This window comes from Sesamum indicum, linkage group LG10 (assembly GCF_026168435.1).
Source record: "Sesamum indicum cultivar Baizhima isolate 11 linkage group LG10, ASM2616843v1, whole genome shotgun sequence".
Lineage (NCBI taxonomy): Eukaryota > Viridiplantae > Streptophyta > Magnoliopsida > Lamiales > Pedaliaceae > Sesamum > Sesamum indicum.
In genome coordinates this window covers 5,204,132-5,219,862 of record NC_142666.1, presented here as the reverse complement: position 1 = coordinate 5,219,862, position 15,731 = coordinate 5,204,132, and the positions used below count along the sequence as shown (strand labels likewise).

The 15,731-nt window shown below is 32.6% G+C and overlaps 1 long non-coding RNA gene across 1 annotated transcript; it reads right to left on the bottom strand.

Annotated features, from left to right (window-relative positions):
• Positions 1-2,081: 2,081 nt before the first annotated feature.
• LOC148785206 (uncharacterized) lies at positions 2,082-3,822 on the bottom strand. The gene is made up of 3 exons (XR_016067939.1): positions 3,709-3,822; positions 3,134-3,196; positions 2,082-2,378 (listed from the first exon to the last, which is right to left on the bottom strand). It is a non-coding gene; the product is annotated as an uncharacterized LOC148785206 (long non-coding RNA).
• Positions 3,823-15,731: the final 11,909 nt, after the last annotated feature.

Here is a 15,731-nt window from a genome sequence, read left to right as displayed (position 1 = left end):
GTGAATTCTTGATTAAGTAAATCGTCTTGAAATTTTAAAACGCATTTAACAATAGCAAGAACTTCTTTAGCAACCGTAGCATAATTTCTTTGGGCTGCTTTCCATTTTCCTGAATGGAATCTAACTAAGTATTCTTGCTTACTTTCATCCATTTGTTTTAGTATTCCTCCAAATCCAATATCAGAGGCATCTGTTTCAATAATTTTCTTCCAAGTTGAATTAGCAAGGGTTAAGCATGGTAATGATTTTACCTTCTGTTTAATTACCCTAACTGCTTTTGTATGTTCATCAGTCCATTCCGATGGATTCTTCTTAAGCCTATCATATAGTATTGCTGTATCTTGGGCAAGGTTCTTATAGTATGGGGCTATATAATTCCGACTACTTAGAAATCTCTGTAATTGAGTTTTATCAATGATTTTATCAGGGAATGTATCTGTGAATTCAATACTTCTATTGATGGATATAATTTCCCCCTTTTCAATATGATGCCCAAGAAATCTAACTTTTGTTTGAAAAATACTCATTTTGTATTTCGATAAAACCAAACCATTTTGGATAACTAAGGTTTTAAACATTTCTAAATGCTTAAAGTGGTTCTCAATACTATTTGAGAAAACTAAGATATCATCAATATAAACAATGATAAAATTAGAGAATTGATTAAAAATATCATTCATAATATTTTGGAATTCTGAAGGTGCATTTTTTAGTCCAAATGGCATAACATTCGATTCAGAATGTCCAAATGGGACTGTAAATGCTGTCTTGTACCTATTTGATTCATTTATTTGAATTTGCCAATATCCTGATTTCAAGTCAAATTTTGAGAAAATTATTGACCTATGTAACCTATCTAACAAGTCCTTTTTATTAGGAATCGGATACCTAATCCATTTTAAAACTTTATTAAGAGGTTTATAATTTATTACAAGTCTAGGTTTTCCTCTTTCTTTCTCTGCATGTTTGTTAACATAAAATGCAGTACATGACCATGGTGATTTTGAAGATCTAATTAATTTTTTCTCAATTAAAGAATTAATTTCATTTTTACATAATTCTAAGTATTCACTATTCATTTGGCATGGTCTTGCCTTAGTGGGGATGTTTGCTTTTGAAAATTCACTTTCATATGGAAGGTTAACAATATAATTTTTTCTATGCCAAAATGCATTGGGATGTTCATCACATATTTCTAGTTCAAATTTATTTTGAATCATTTTAATCTTCCCTTGTAATTTAGGATTTTTAAGTAGTTCATTTATTTGTATTGAATTTATTTCTTCCTTAATGAAGCATATTTGGTTGGTCTTAGATATTATTAAATCTTTTATTTCATTTATAACCCTGTCTATTGGTTGGGTGATGAATTAAAATTTTATTATCTTATTATCATAGGTTCCTATTATACCCTTTTTATTAATATTCTTTATCGGGAAAATCTTTTTAAGAAAAGGTGTTCCAAGGATAATTTCATTTGTTAAATCTTTAATTAGCAGGAAGCTTGTTGGAATACATTTTTTATTATTACATATGTAAGCTTTTGGAATTTTAAAACTTATATTTAGTTTTTGGCCATTGGCAGATGATAAGGAGTGGGTCGTTTTTTCAAAATACCTAGTAGGTATAAGGCCTTCTTTAATACAGTTAATATCTGCTCCACTGTCACTAAGAGCAGTAAATATTTTTCTAAAATTGTTATTTATTAAGAGATTAATTTTGACATTCCATTTTTGACTAGTGACTATTTCTAAAGTGGATAGAAAATCTTCCTCGTATTTTTCTTCTTCTATTTCCTTATTTCAATCCTTTCATGTCTGTTAGTAAGAGATTGGTTGTATTTTTTAATATTCTTTATTTCTTCTTTTAACTTTTCAACTTCAATTTTGAGATCCTCCATAGTAGAGGGGTTATCTCTAATGGTATGCTTTTCATTAAGCAATTTCTTGACTTCAGCTATTGTATATGGTTCAAAGGGTTTATTAATAGTTTTATCATAAAATGGGTTAGGCTCAGATGTGGAGGCATTATTTGTAGCACCCCCTTCGCTACAAGGGCTATATCTTCCCTAAACGTCATACTTATAGTAATCCCTGTGTTCATATATATAAATGCACATAATCATCTATCAATATGCATACGTAATCCCAACATGTCATAGCAATTATTATCAACCTACAATATTATATATATATATACATATCAACACCACAAGGTGATTCACCAGAAGTAATCCGTACAATTATATTCTCTCTGTACAAACAAAATGTGAGTTGTACTCTAACTGACTAAGAGGAGAAAACTGCATACTGGCCCGACCTGCCTGAGTATAGCGCGTGGACCTATTCTTCAATAGTCAGACACCTCAAAGTCTATTCCTGAAAGAAAATGTCAGTAGGGGAATGAGCCTGCCACTCAGTAAGCAAATAACCAGTCCTATCTATATATGCATGTCAACCATAGCCCAAACAAGATAAACAAGCAACACGAATGGAATACAATCAATTTAATTCCAACATAATCAACTTTATTACACCACATGACTATCTCATAATAAGACAACTAACCAAACTCCATTTTTCCTAGTTTGCTTACCAGAAGGTGATATTGTGTTTTTCCCACCAATTCAATCTCACCGTTATATAAATTTAAGTGAATCCCCTTGACAGCCGGCTCATCAATCTCATTTCTCACATAGCATTTTCATTTCGCATCAAAGCTCTTTCATTGGGCACATAGCATTTTCTTTTCGTTACATAGCACTTTCTTTTCGCACATAGCACTTTCTTTTCGCACATAGCATTTTCAACACGTCAAGGGGTATTCACACCACAATTATATTCAATTTCCACCACTCCCTCATTTCCACATATCACCATTCTTGTAAACAACCAGTAACATAAAACAATATATTAATATATTATCATTTTCAGAGATCCACAACACATCATACAACAAACATGATATTTCAACGTGTCTTCGCATTCCACGTACACAGTATCGTCAATCAAATCAAATCATTCACCACGCATATATTTTCAGATAAAACAATATCAGCATGAATCACAAAGTCATATAATAGTAATACCACAAATAAGAGAACATATATAAATAATACTAATTATTTACTTACCTCAACCTCACAACGCTTCTATCCAATAGGTAGTGGTTCGGTCTTTCACTCTACCCCCGTATCCTATAATGAGTTATACCACACACATTTAATATATCGAGAATATTGTAATTTCTTTTAAATACAATATTAAATATTATTCGTACAATTTTTAATAATTTTTTAATATTCCACTTCTATCGAAGTACAAATCTTCATTTTTCCTCTTTATTAACATATCATTTATTAAATATAATTTTCAGAATATTTCTATGAATTTTCTATCAATTTCTCTCTATTATACACTTTAATTGAACAATAATACATATAATTGTGTATTTGGTTAACAATTCCGATGAAATTGTATAAATTGGCTATAGTAACATTCAAATCTAATAAATTTAATAATCTAGTTAAACACCGATATCATTTTTATATCCGATTTGGTATTTAATTCGGTACTAATTTAAATAGCCAAACTCGTAAAATATTCCGATTAAATAGTTCATCGCTCAGAATAAACAACATTTAATAAACGAAATAATTAAAAAAATAATTATACTAATTAATATGAATTAAAATAGAAATTTTCGTACCTCGGTTTTCAGTTTTTCCGCGAGAGAGAAGGGTGCAACTTTTCTTTAATTGTGTGTGAATGTGTGTGTATTATTCTGCATGTGCCCACCGCCTCACTTCATACTCTCTCCCTCCTCACCCATTATATATATATATGTTATTTATGATATATATATATAATATGATTATTTTATTATTTTATTTATTTAATTAAACTTTTCTCAAAATACCATTTACGTCCTTTCTAATTTTCTTAATTAGAATAAATTGTCCAAAAATATTATAACGAACTCCAATTTAATCCGTTCAAATTTTATTATATTCCAATTATTAGCCCATAATTTATTGGCTAATTAACTAAATTTCACGAAAATTTACCAATTAATCCTACAATTATGTATTATAATATTTGGGGCGTCACATTATTACTATCAATCTTGCTTAGGATAATGTCCCTAACTTTAGGGTCCTTTATTTCCCTAAGTAATTCAATAATATGATTATCAGTGAGAACATTTATTTTTCCCATTTCTTTAAATTTTGCCATTAATTCATAAAATTCTTGATGTGAATTTTCTTTCTGCCTACATGAACAAGAAGGCTCTTCTTCTTCAGATTCAGAAGTGGTTGATGAATACTCAAAATTTTCTTCAATATTTTTAAGTTCACTTTGCTCTTCCGATTCTTCTGATTCAGAGGATTCTTCTTTCTCCGAAAATATTACATTGAGTATTTCTTGTTTTTCTTTTTCTTGTAAATTAAGATTATTTATTTTCTTTTTCAGCCTTCTAGCTTTTTTGTTTCTGCATCTATTTGCAAGATGATCTGTTTCTCCACAAATATAGCACCTTCTTATTTTCTTTGTGGTATTATTTTTAGCTTTCCATTCATTTTTTCTAGCTAAGTCTTTTTTTTATTTATCTCTTTTCTAAATTTTCTCTTTTTGTACCTCTTTTCTTTAAACCTCGAAGTTCTATTCTTAGAGATTTTTGATTTATCTTATGGTTTCATTTCCATCCCAAATTGAGCACAAAACTGTCCTAATTGGCTTTTCTCTGTAAATTTTGTCTTCTAATTTGTTTATTTAATCTAATTTCATTGCATAAATTTAATCCTTTCTGAATGCAGGTCCCAATTAACTTCCCATAAGTATATTGATTATAATTGATGTGCAGGTCTCCTTTTCTTAGGACATTTCTAACCCTTTCTGCAAAAAGATGAGGGATGCCATATATAAATTTAGACTTCCAATGAGAATCATTTGACTCTGGGAGTTCCATCACTCTACTAAGGAATACATCTTTGTACCATCTAAATGAAGTTAATGTTTTACATTTTAAATTCTATAAAAGTGTTCGAATATTTTCACTATTATCAGACCACCTACCTGTAAAATGCTCAACTATGTTTATAGCTAATGTATAAACTGCTTTCTCTTCTGAGATATTATTTTCAATTTTCACTGTATTTAATATTTCATCTTTATCAGTTTGGCTAAGATAATTATCCCACCATCCCTTTAATTGGCCAGTAAATCCTGCTATGATCATTTTAGCAATAGCTTTATTGGAATTATTATTTCCTTTACAAATAGTACTATACATCATCATTCTATGTATAGTATCATAAATTTATCTTTCTGTAAATCCATTAGTATTCCATTCATAAATTTGTTTTCCATTATAACTATTTTGGTCAATTATCTCTTGTTCTTCATAAAGGACATCTTGGAGTGTTGGCCTAGGATAATAAAATTTGGTTTGCATTGGCTTCCTAGCGAATTTTTCTATTTTGTTAATTTCATCTATGAATTCGTCTTCATAATCCTGAGGATCTCCTTCATTATTTAGAGTATTTAATTTTAGAGTTTTAAATTTCTGATCTAATACCTTTTCTAGGTCTCCTATAGGTTTTAAATTAAAACCTACAATATCCGGGGGTGGTTGAATTGAGGGTCTTGCGATAATTTCTCCTCTTGTTTCTTCAACTATTGTTTTAGTTGAGTTAATTTCCTTTGCCAATTTCTTTGCTACTCCATAATCTTATCTATCTTATTATTTAATTCCATAATTTGTTCCCCTATAACATTTAAGTATAAGTTGGCATAATTTTGCTTTTTTAGTAACTCATTTATTTCTGTTATTGTAACTATTAAGGTGTTATCTTCAATTAATTTAGAAAATGCTTTAAAATTAATCTCTGTTTCATTAGAATTCATTTTGAAAGGTTGTTGAGGGAGAAAGACATTATTTAGGATTTTCCCATTTTCTAGGAAATATTTTCTCTCTAACACATTTAAATATTATTTTGAATATTTGGTTATAAACCATGGAACAAAGGTGACTTTCTTATTCCATACAAATAGTTCCTTATAAAATTGATTTGAAATTTCATTTTGTTTATCAGGAGGGAAATTTTTAAAAAACCATTTTCTAAAGGGTTCCCATCTTTTTTTAGAAAATTCTCCCTTAATTTCTTTTCTAGCCAAGGATCCCGGACTAAAGTCGATTATGTTTGTATAATTTTTAAATGGAATTTCATAGGCAATTATGTCATGTGTGTTCATTTATAAACAAAAATTCGTTTCTGAAGTTAATTCTTCATTTAGCTTAGGATCCTTATATACTCCTTTAACAATATTATTTGGTTGTATCCTTATTTCTTCAACCTTATCATAATTTGAGCTATTAGTTTCTTCTTTGATTTGGGATGTGGATGCTCTAGATGGGGTTGTCACCTCTATTGGTGATATATAAGACATATTAGAATATTTTGAAGAGCAACTTTTCAAATATTTTGACTGATTAACAAAATCTATTATGACATTTCCTTCTGAATTTTGTAATATATTTGTGTACATACTTTCAGTATTACTTCTAATGGGGACCTCCTTCTCAATCATCCAATGTTCTGGAAACTCTACTTCGCTCCATTTTATTTGTCTCCTAGTATTAATCCTTGAATTTTGTAAATTTGTTTCAAAGAATACTGTTTGTTGATTAAGTGTATGGAGAAGTTTATAGTAAATTCTATAACATATACATATTAATTCTGATCCAGGTGTATAATTATATCCATGACTTTTGACATTTAACGTTAGTGCATCAAGTATATTCACATCAACATTGATAACTGTAGATTTGGTAAACATTAAAAAATACTGGCCCATGGGCTAGACTAGATTGGATTATTCCTATTAGAGATTTCTTCCAGTCTAAATTCCTGGCATCTCTTAGGGCAGCTAAAAAGCTTTCTGGTAAATCTTCTAATGTTAGAGGCTTAAAGGCTATTTGAACAAGACCAATATGTAAAAATTTATACTCTTCTTGGTAATGCCTTATATCCATAGAATCCAAAAGTTTTATTACTTTTTCCTCATTATCAAGAGAGATAGATTTTTCAGTAGTTTTTACTACTTGTTTAGTTTTTCAGAAATCAAATCTTCCAAAATTGTAAATTAATCGGGGATTTACTTTAGGAATTGTCCATTTATTTAGTTGATCTAAATTCCTTGGGAGTTCATACTCCTCTTTTCTAGCATTCTTTACATGACTGCTATTATTATGAAATAAATACTGCATATTAAGCAGAGAATTAAAGGGCTGCTGAATTATTCAATATAACTTCAACAACATGGCTCCAATTTTTTGTGTTTAATTTAAATATATATTAATAATTTTAATGCAACATTTTACATAAGTTAAAAAAATTGATGTAATTTTTAGGTATTGTTATATTGATTAGTATATTTTATAAATAAATAAAAAAATATATTTAAATTATATAATAATTTAATTTAATTAATAATATATAATATTATAAGTGATTTTTATTTATATTCAAACAAAAGGGACAAATTGGACATTTGCCCACTTAAAATCCTATTTTTGTGTAGTATGTTTGTCGGAGGATGTCAAGTTGTATATATAGTGGAGGAGAAGGGTATTTTGGACCATTGCACTACCAAAAAATCTTAAATGAGGAAAAAAAAAGGCCCCTACTCTCATTTCCACCGCGTGTACAACACCTTCGTTAGTTTTGGACGGAGGGGGTCTTTTTGCATAGGTTTCAAAATTCACAGGATCTTTTATAGCTATTTATTTAATACAAGTAAGTTTTGTGCAATTTTAGAATAACACAAAGGGGGGTATTATGCAATTTTCCCTATATTTTAAATAAATGGAAAAATTATATTTTGATAAACAAATGAAAAATATTATAATTTTAGTCCCACACGAAAGCGGCAATATTTCCCGTCCTTCATTTTTATGCAAATTTTTAAATGATCCTAATATTTCATTGCTCCGGCACATTCAGCTTCACCCCCTAACATCTATAAATTGATAAAAGTAAAATTATATTTTTGGTCTAGTAACATACTCTATTTATACATTTAGTCATTTTTTTGACTAATTTAGTTTTAAAGATCTCACATTTAGTCCATTTCTCGGAAAATTTAGTCTTGCATTGACAACTTTAAACCTAATTACTCATAGTTACAGAACAAAAAATGAGATCTATTAATTACAGTGTGAAAGGAATAAAAATTTATCAATAAATGACTAAATTTATTAAAAAATTATCCAAATATTAGAAGTGGTAACCATCAAGCCAGTTGGTGTTCCTTATGAACCATTCTAAACAGTTCTAATTTCAACAAACTGTTAATTAATTGAGAGTAGTCCTTTGGACAAACTTCATTGTATCCTTAAAATATGTTTAGCTCATATGCATTTTAATTGAAGCGCTTAGATCATAAATGCTATGGGGTTGCATCACGCATATGATGGCGGTCACAAAACCAACATCTATTTTTTGATCGAAAACATTCCAACTGTTAGAATATGTGATGAGAATGTCAATTAAATTGGTATTTTTATAATCTACTTAAGCAATTTTTTTTATATGTAACATTAAATTAGTGAACAAAATATGAATTTGATGGCAATCTTTTGTTGCCCTTGTTTCCTATTATGCTTTTATTGCCTCGTATCACAATAGAGGCCCCATACAATCAAACAATCAATGTAGTTGCGTTGTGCATTAGATGGCAACTGTGAGATCAACTTTTGATGGTTGGGCCTCGAATATTCCAAGTTGAGAGTGTGGAGACTGAGCATCGAGAGTTTTATCAAGACTTGCTAAGTGTTAGATTTATTAGATAAGTTACTTGTCTCATCGCCGACAGACGTGGGACATCTATGTAACTTTAGTGGGTGGTTGGCAAGGATTGAACCGACTGAATTGGCTCCCTTAGAATCTTTATATGGAAGCCTATGGGGGTTAATCTGTATGACTGGTACTCCTCAACTATGGTATTATAATTTAGTCCTTAGATTTTAGGATTTATGGCAGTCGCATATATGTGATGGTTGTATCTTGGGCCTGGTGAAAGATGACTATGAACTTTGACGTGATCATTATAAGTCTTCTCTAGTGTAATACACATCATCTTTTAATATCTCCAAGTGGTTCCACGTAAATCAGTAACAGATAAGCTGAAAAATCCACAACTAACCAACTCCTAGATCCTTAGACGGACAATGCAGGATTCTGTCCAACTCATGTATCTCAGATAATATTTATTCAAATTACAAACGATTTATTCAGGATGATACCTAACTTAAAAGGCGTTCTGACTCTGTAAGAACTTAGCAATTAACCCAATATCTTACTCTATACAAGCCTATAAATAGAGGCTTTGAGCAGTCACTTAGCAAGATCATTCTTCAAACTCAAACTATCACTTTCTCTCATTATTTTATCTCGATTTTTGAGCAATTCTAAACTTAATTTTGCACTCCATACGAATACATACACCTTATCACCATTTTATACCATTATTCTCACTTTAATTAAAGTTTTTTCTTTTATTTCTTCATAAACCGTTACTGACTTAAACATCAAAGTGCTAAACTCTGTTTTGCAAGGCTAGTCCTCTGATAATCTTAGGATTTTATGAAGATCCTTCAACCCTTGTCGTGTGGTCAAATTTCTGGTATGCATCATCGACGCCGTCTCTGCGAACGCTTGAGCTTTGACGTGAGAAATGACTAATTCCAACAACGGAGGTAACAATGGATCCTACAAGGGAAACTCTTCCCTCACTAGTACAGTTGGACCAGCTGCTCCACTTACAGATCCCACTTTCGGAGCTGCTAATGTCCCTATTCCAAATCTGGCCTTCGAAGCCAATGCTCCAACTTTCGACCAAACAATTAGACCTATTGCTATGAACCCACAATTCTATGAGCAACTTTGTCAATTCATCATGGAAACCATCAACTCAACCCTCTGTGATTTTGAAGCTAGGGGAACAGGATCCTCTTCCCAAGTGGAGAGAGGCGGGACACTAGGAAGTCAAAGTTTGGTCAAACAGATTCCTGCTTGGCTCCAAAAGAACAGTCTACCCCTGCTGATTTTTGTAGGCAACGAGACATCCTGATATTTACCCCCTAGTATTTGTGAATCCCTGAAGAATGGATGGTGGAACTTCGACAACAGGTGAAGAAAGAAACCATTCCTGCTGAACGTGGCATTCCTTTTAGCAAACACATCATGGCTGAAGAACTCCCTACTCATTTTCAAGCACTTTCACATCTACCTACGTATGATGGTAACACTTATCCAACTAAACATATCCGTAAGTTTGAAAATGCAGTCTAGCTGCACAGGGAAACTAATGGTATTAAGTGTCATGTTTTCCTTACTACACTAACAAGTTCTGTGCAGCAATGGTTCGACCAGCTTCCAGTTGAATCAGTTAGATCTTTTCCAGAGTTTAGCTCCCTCTTCCAACACCAATTCGCTAGCAGCAAGAAATACAACAAACCGGTCATTAGCCTTTTCGGCATCAAGCGGGAGAAGAAGGAGACCGTAAGGGCTTACATCCAACATTTTAACACAACCATCCTGAAGTGCCTACACCCCACCAAGAGGAACTCGTCAGTGAACCACCTAGGGACTTCATGGAGGTCCCCTATTTGAGTCCTTAGCCAAGAAACCAACTGTTTAATTTTTGGATGTTCTAGCTCGAGCGAAAAAATATAATATATGAATTTGGAAGATGCCTGGCTGGTGAAAAAGAACGGTCTGGACGAAAGAAAGAAGAACTAGCTATTTTCCATGTGTAAAGCTAGAGGTGTGCCATGAGGACGTTTCAACCCCCTTGATCAAAAAAATGAACAGTACACACCTCTCATTAATAGTCCTACTAGCATGCTTATAACGATCGATCGACTTCCAGCTTTGCGGTGGCCTAAAGGTTCAGAAGAAGGCCCTCAAATCTCAAAGTCCAAATATTTTTTCAGGCATCATAGAGAATACGACACATGATACCAGTCGTTGTCGCCAACTGAGACACGACATAGAAAGACTCATCCAAGTTGGTTACCTGAAAGACTACGTGGATAAGGAGAAATGGCACAAATAAAAGGAAGAACATTCTCGCCACCATAGCTCCTACAGGAGTGAGCATTCAGCCGAAGATACTCCTAAGAGGAAGCATAGAAAGAAAGAAGCCCAAACTTGAGAAATGAACTCGAAAAACATTCCCGCTAAAGGTGTAATCCATATAATAGCTGGAGGACCCGTTGACGAGAATATAGGACGAGTTAGACGCGCCCATGCAGGAGCTGCGAGAACCATTATAGAAATAGACGACAAGGCGCCAGTAAGGGGACCAATGATCCACTTTGGTCCTGCTGACACCGAGGGTGTATATTTACCCTATAACGACGCATTTGTTATTTCTGTTTCTGTGACGCCCCAAATATTATAATACATAATTGTAGAATTAATTGGCAAATTTTTATGGAACCTAGTAATTAGTAAATAAATTATAGATCATAATTGAAATATAATAAAACTTGAACGAATTAAATTGAAATTCGTTATACTATTTGGGAGCAACATATATTAATCAAGAAATTTAGTAAGGACGTAATGGGTATTTTGAGAAAAGTCTAATTAAATAAATAAAATAATAATATTATGCATATATATATTAGTATGATATATATATTAGTAAATAATATGTATATATATATATATATATATATATGAGAGAAAGAAAGAATTGAAGCCCACCACCTCACTCTCTCATTCTCTTTTATTTTCTCTGTCTTGGTCCACACACACAAATACACAGCACACAACACACACACTTTTCAGCGGAGAAAAAAAGAAGAAACGGAGGTACGAAAATTATAATTTTTATTTTATATTAATTTGTATAATTGTATTTTTAATTAGTCCATTTATTAAATATTGTTTATATTGAGCGATGTACTATATAACCGGAATATTTTACGAGTTTGACTATTTAAAATGATGTCAAATTAAATATCAAATCGGATATAAAAATAATATTATTGGTTAATTAGATTATTAAATTTATTAGATTTGAATATTACTATAACTAATTTATACAATTCCATCGAAATTATTAACCAAATATGCAATTCTATGTATTATCGTTTAATTAAAATATATAATAGCGAGAAATTGATAGAAAATTCATAGAAATATTTCTAGAATTATATTTAAGAATACTATGTTATTAAGGAGGAAAAATGAGGGTTTTAATCATAACTTAATTTAAGAATATTATTAAAAATGATAGTTATAAATATATAAGGGGTTTGGTTAAATAAATTCCTATGAATTACTTGATAAATTATAAGTATCTTTATGAGGCCTAGAGTGTCTAGTTACTACGAAGAACTAGAACGAAAATTTATATTTCGATAGAGATAGAATATTAAAGAATTATTAGAAATTGTACGAATAATATTTAATATTATATTTAAAAAAATTACGATATTCTAGATATATTAATTGTATGTGGTATAACTCATTATAGGATACAGGGGTAAGGTGAAAGGACTGACAATTATCGATTGAGTAGATAAAAGCGTTGTGAAGTCGAGATAAGTAACTAATTAGTATTATCTATATATGTCCCCTTTATTTGTGCTATTCATGTTATATAAATTTGTGGTTCATGCTGATGTTGATTTATCTGAAAATATATGAGTGCTGAATGATTTAATTTGATTCACAAAATTGTTAAGTGGAATGAGAAAATATGTTGAGACAGTATGTTTGTTGGGTGATGTGCTGTAAGTATCTGAGAATAACAATATATTGATATATAATTTTACGTTATTAGTTGCTTACAAGAATGGTGATATGTGGAAATGAGGGACTGGTGGAAATTGAATATAATTGTGGTGTGAATACCCCTTGATGTGTTAAAAAACCTGTAAGGCGAAATGAAATAAAAAGAGCTATGATACGATATGAGAAAGAAATGAAATGAAAAGAGCGATGTTGCGATATAAAAGAGCGATGCTCCGAAATAAAAGAGCTATGATGCGAAATGAAAGAGTTATGATGCAAATTGAAAAAGCTATAATACGAAATGAGATTAATGAGCCGACTCTCAAGGGGATTCACTTGAACTTATTTAACGGTGAGATTGAGTTGACGGGAAAAATACGATATCACCTTTTGGTAAGCAAACTAAAAGGAAGGGAGTTTAATTTATTGTTTTATCGCGAATTAGCTATGTGGGGTGATGAAGCTGATTATGTTGGAATTAAATTGACTGTATTCCATGCATGTTGCCTACTTATCTTGTTGGAATTAAATTGACTGAATAGCAGGCTCACCCTTCTGCTGACATTTTATTTAGGAGTAGACTTTGAGGTGTCTGTCTGTTGAACGCTAAGTCTACACACTATACTCAGGTAAGTTGGGCCAGTTGCAGTTTTCTCCTCTTTGTCAGTTTGAGTACAAATCGTATTTTGTTCGTATAAAGAGAACGTAAGCATAGGGATTACTTTTGATGGATTACTTGTGGTGTTTGATATGTATATATGATGTTGTGGGTTGATTATGCCTGTTATGATGTTGGGATTACGTATGCATATTGATTAGATGATTATATGCGTATATATATATATTGACATAGGGGTTACTATAAGTATGACGTTTAGGTAATATATAGTCCTAGTAGCGATAGGGGGTGCTACAGCTTCAGTGGATAATTATATTGTTCAACGTATCTTTGTGGATTCAAGTGACAAATGGAGCTGAGGGACATCCGGCTGGCGCTGGTTGTTACTTCGTTGTATGGCTTTGTAGGAGAGGTCGTCCATTCTATGGGATAAATTTCGCTTCCCTTTTCTTTAGGCACATAGCCCACCAGGAGGACTAAGATGGTTCGTTTTCTAGTCATAGATATGCCGGCACATATAACATGATTCTATGACGGCTTGCTCAGAACACTTTCCAAGCAGTTATTTTCTACGTACCATATGAAGTTGAAATTCCCTGTTGGAACCAAATTAGTAGAAGTCAAAGGGGATCAATACAAAGATCGAAGGTGTTATGTAGAGGCCATAAGAGGCAGCAACAGGAAGATAGAGATTGACCCACCTAATAAGGAAGCTAGTCGAGGCTCTACTCAATAAAATGATAAGAAAGGCATCATTCCCGCTCTTGCTCAGCTGGCAGAAGAGCTACTGAGTATCCAGCTGTTGTTCGAAGAGTCAAACAAAATCATCAAGATCGATTCCCAATTGAGTTTTATACTAGTTGGACAATTAACCACCTTTTATAGCAGAACATTGATGTCTTTACTTGGTCAGCCAGTGACAACGTGGGTATTGATCCCAGCATCGCAGTTAAAAACCTGAACTTGGACCCAAGCTTCCCCCCCAGTAAAGCAAAATTAGAGGCATTTTGCCGAAAGAGGATAAAATCTTCAAAAGGAGATAAGTATATTATTTTCGGCACGTCATGTTTAGGGAAATTCAATTCCCATAATGGTTATCCAATGTGGTGTTGGTGTCTAAACCAAGTAATAAGTGGCGCATGTGTGTTGACTTTTGAGATGTTAATAAGGCATGCCCCAAAGATTTTTACCCCTTTCCCCGTATAGACCAGTTGGTGGATTCCACCTCCAGCCATGAACTACTAAATTTAATGGATACTTCGCAGAGTTATCACCAAATTATGCTTAACCCCAATGATCATAAACGAGTTAGCTTTATCACATCAAGGGGGACCGATTGTTATGTTGTTTTGCCTTTTGGGCTGAAAATTGCAGGTGCTACACCAACGTTTGGTGGACCGCATGTTTCGAGGATAGTTGGGGCGTAAATGGAGTATATGTCAACGACATGCGGGTATAGAGTCGACAGATGGGTCCAGCACCTCGCTGACCTAGCGGAGACATTTAATGTACTAAGAAAATATCACATGAAACTAAATCCGTCCAAGTGCGCATTTGGGGTACGAAGTGGCAGGTTCATAGGATACATGGTTACTGAAAAAGGGATTGAGGTCAACCCATATAAAATTCAAGCCATCCAAGAAATGAAGCCTCCTACTAAACTCAATGAAGTACAAAGAGTAACAGACACATAGATGCTCTCAGTAGATTCATATCTCGATCAGTAGAACGTAGTCTACCGTTCTTCAAAGATATAACAAAAATCAAGAACTTTCTTTGGGAAGATGAGAGCCAGCAGGTATTCCAAGATCTAAAAACCTACCTAGCAGAACTACCCCTGCTCACCAAAGCAACACTTGAGGAGTCCTTGTACCTCTACTTAGCAGTAAGACGGTAGGCAATCAACTCTATGCTCATCAAGGAAGAAGAAAGACATCAAAATCCCATCTATTATGTAAGAAAGGTATTGCATAGGGCCGAATAGTTGTACCTTGAAAAACTAGCATTGGATTTCATTATAATAGCGCACAAATTACGATCTTATTTCTTGTCACATTCCACTTGTTTATATACTAATACTCTATACTGAGCGACATTACCTAAAACTAAAACCTCAAGTAGGATGATTAAATGGGCTATCGAGCTTAGCGAGTACGATATCTCTTATCAGCCCATGACATCCACAAAGGCTCAGGCACTACCTGAATTCATAAATGAAGCCACACTCGTAGAAGGGGATGAAGCAAACTACTTGTGCACGCAAATAACTCTTCCACCCTTGCAGGCAGTGGAGCCGGAGTA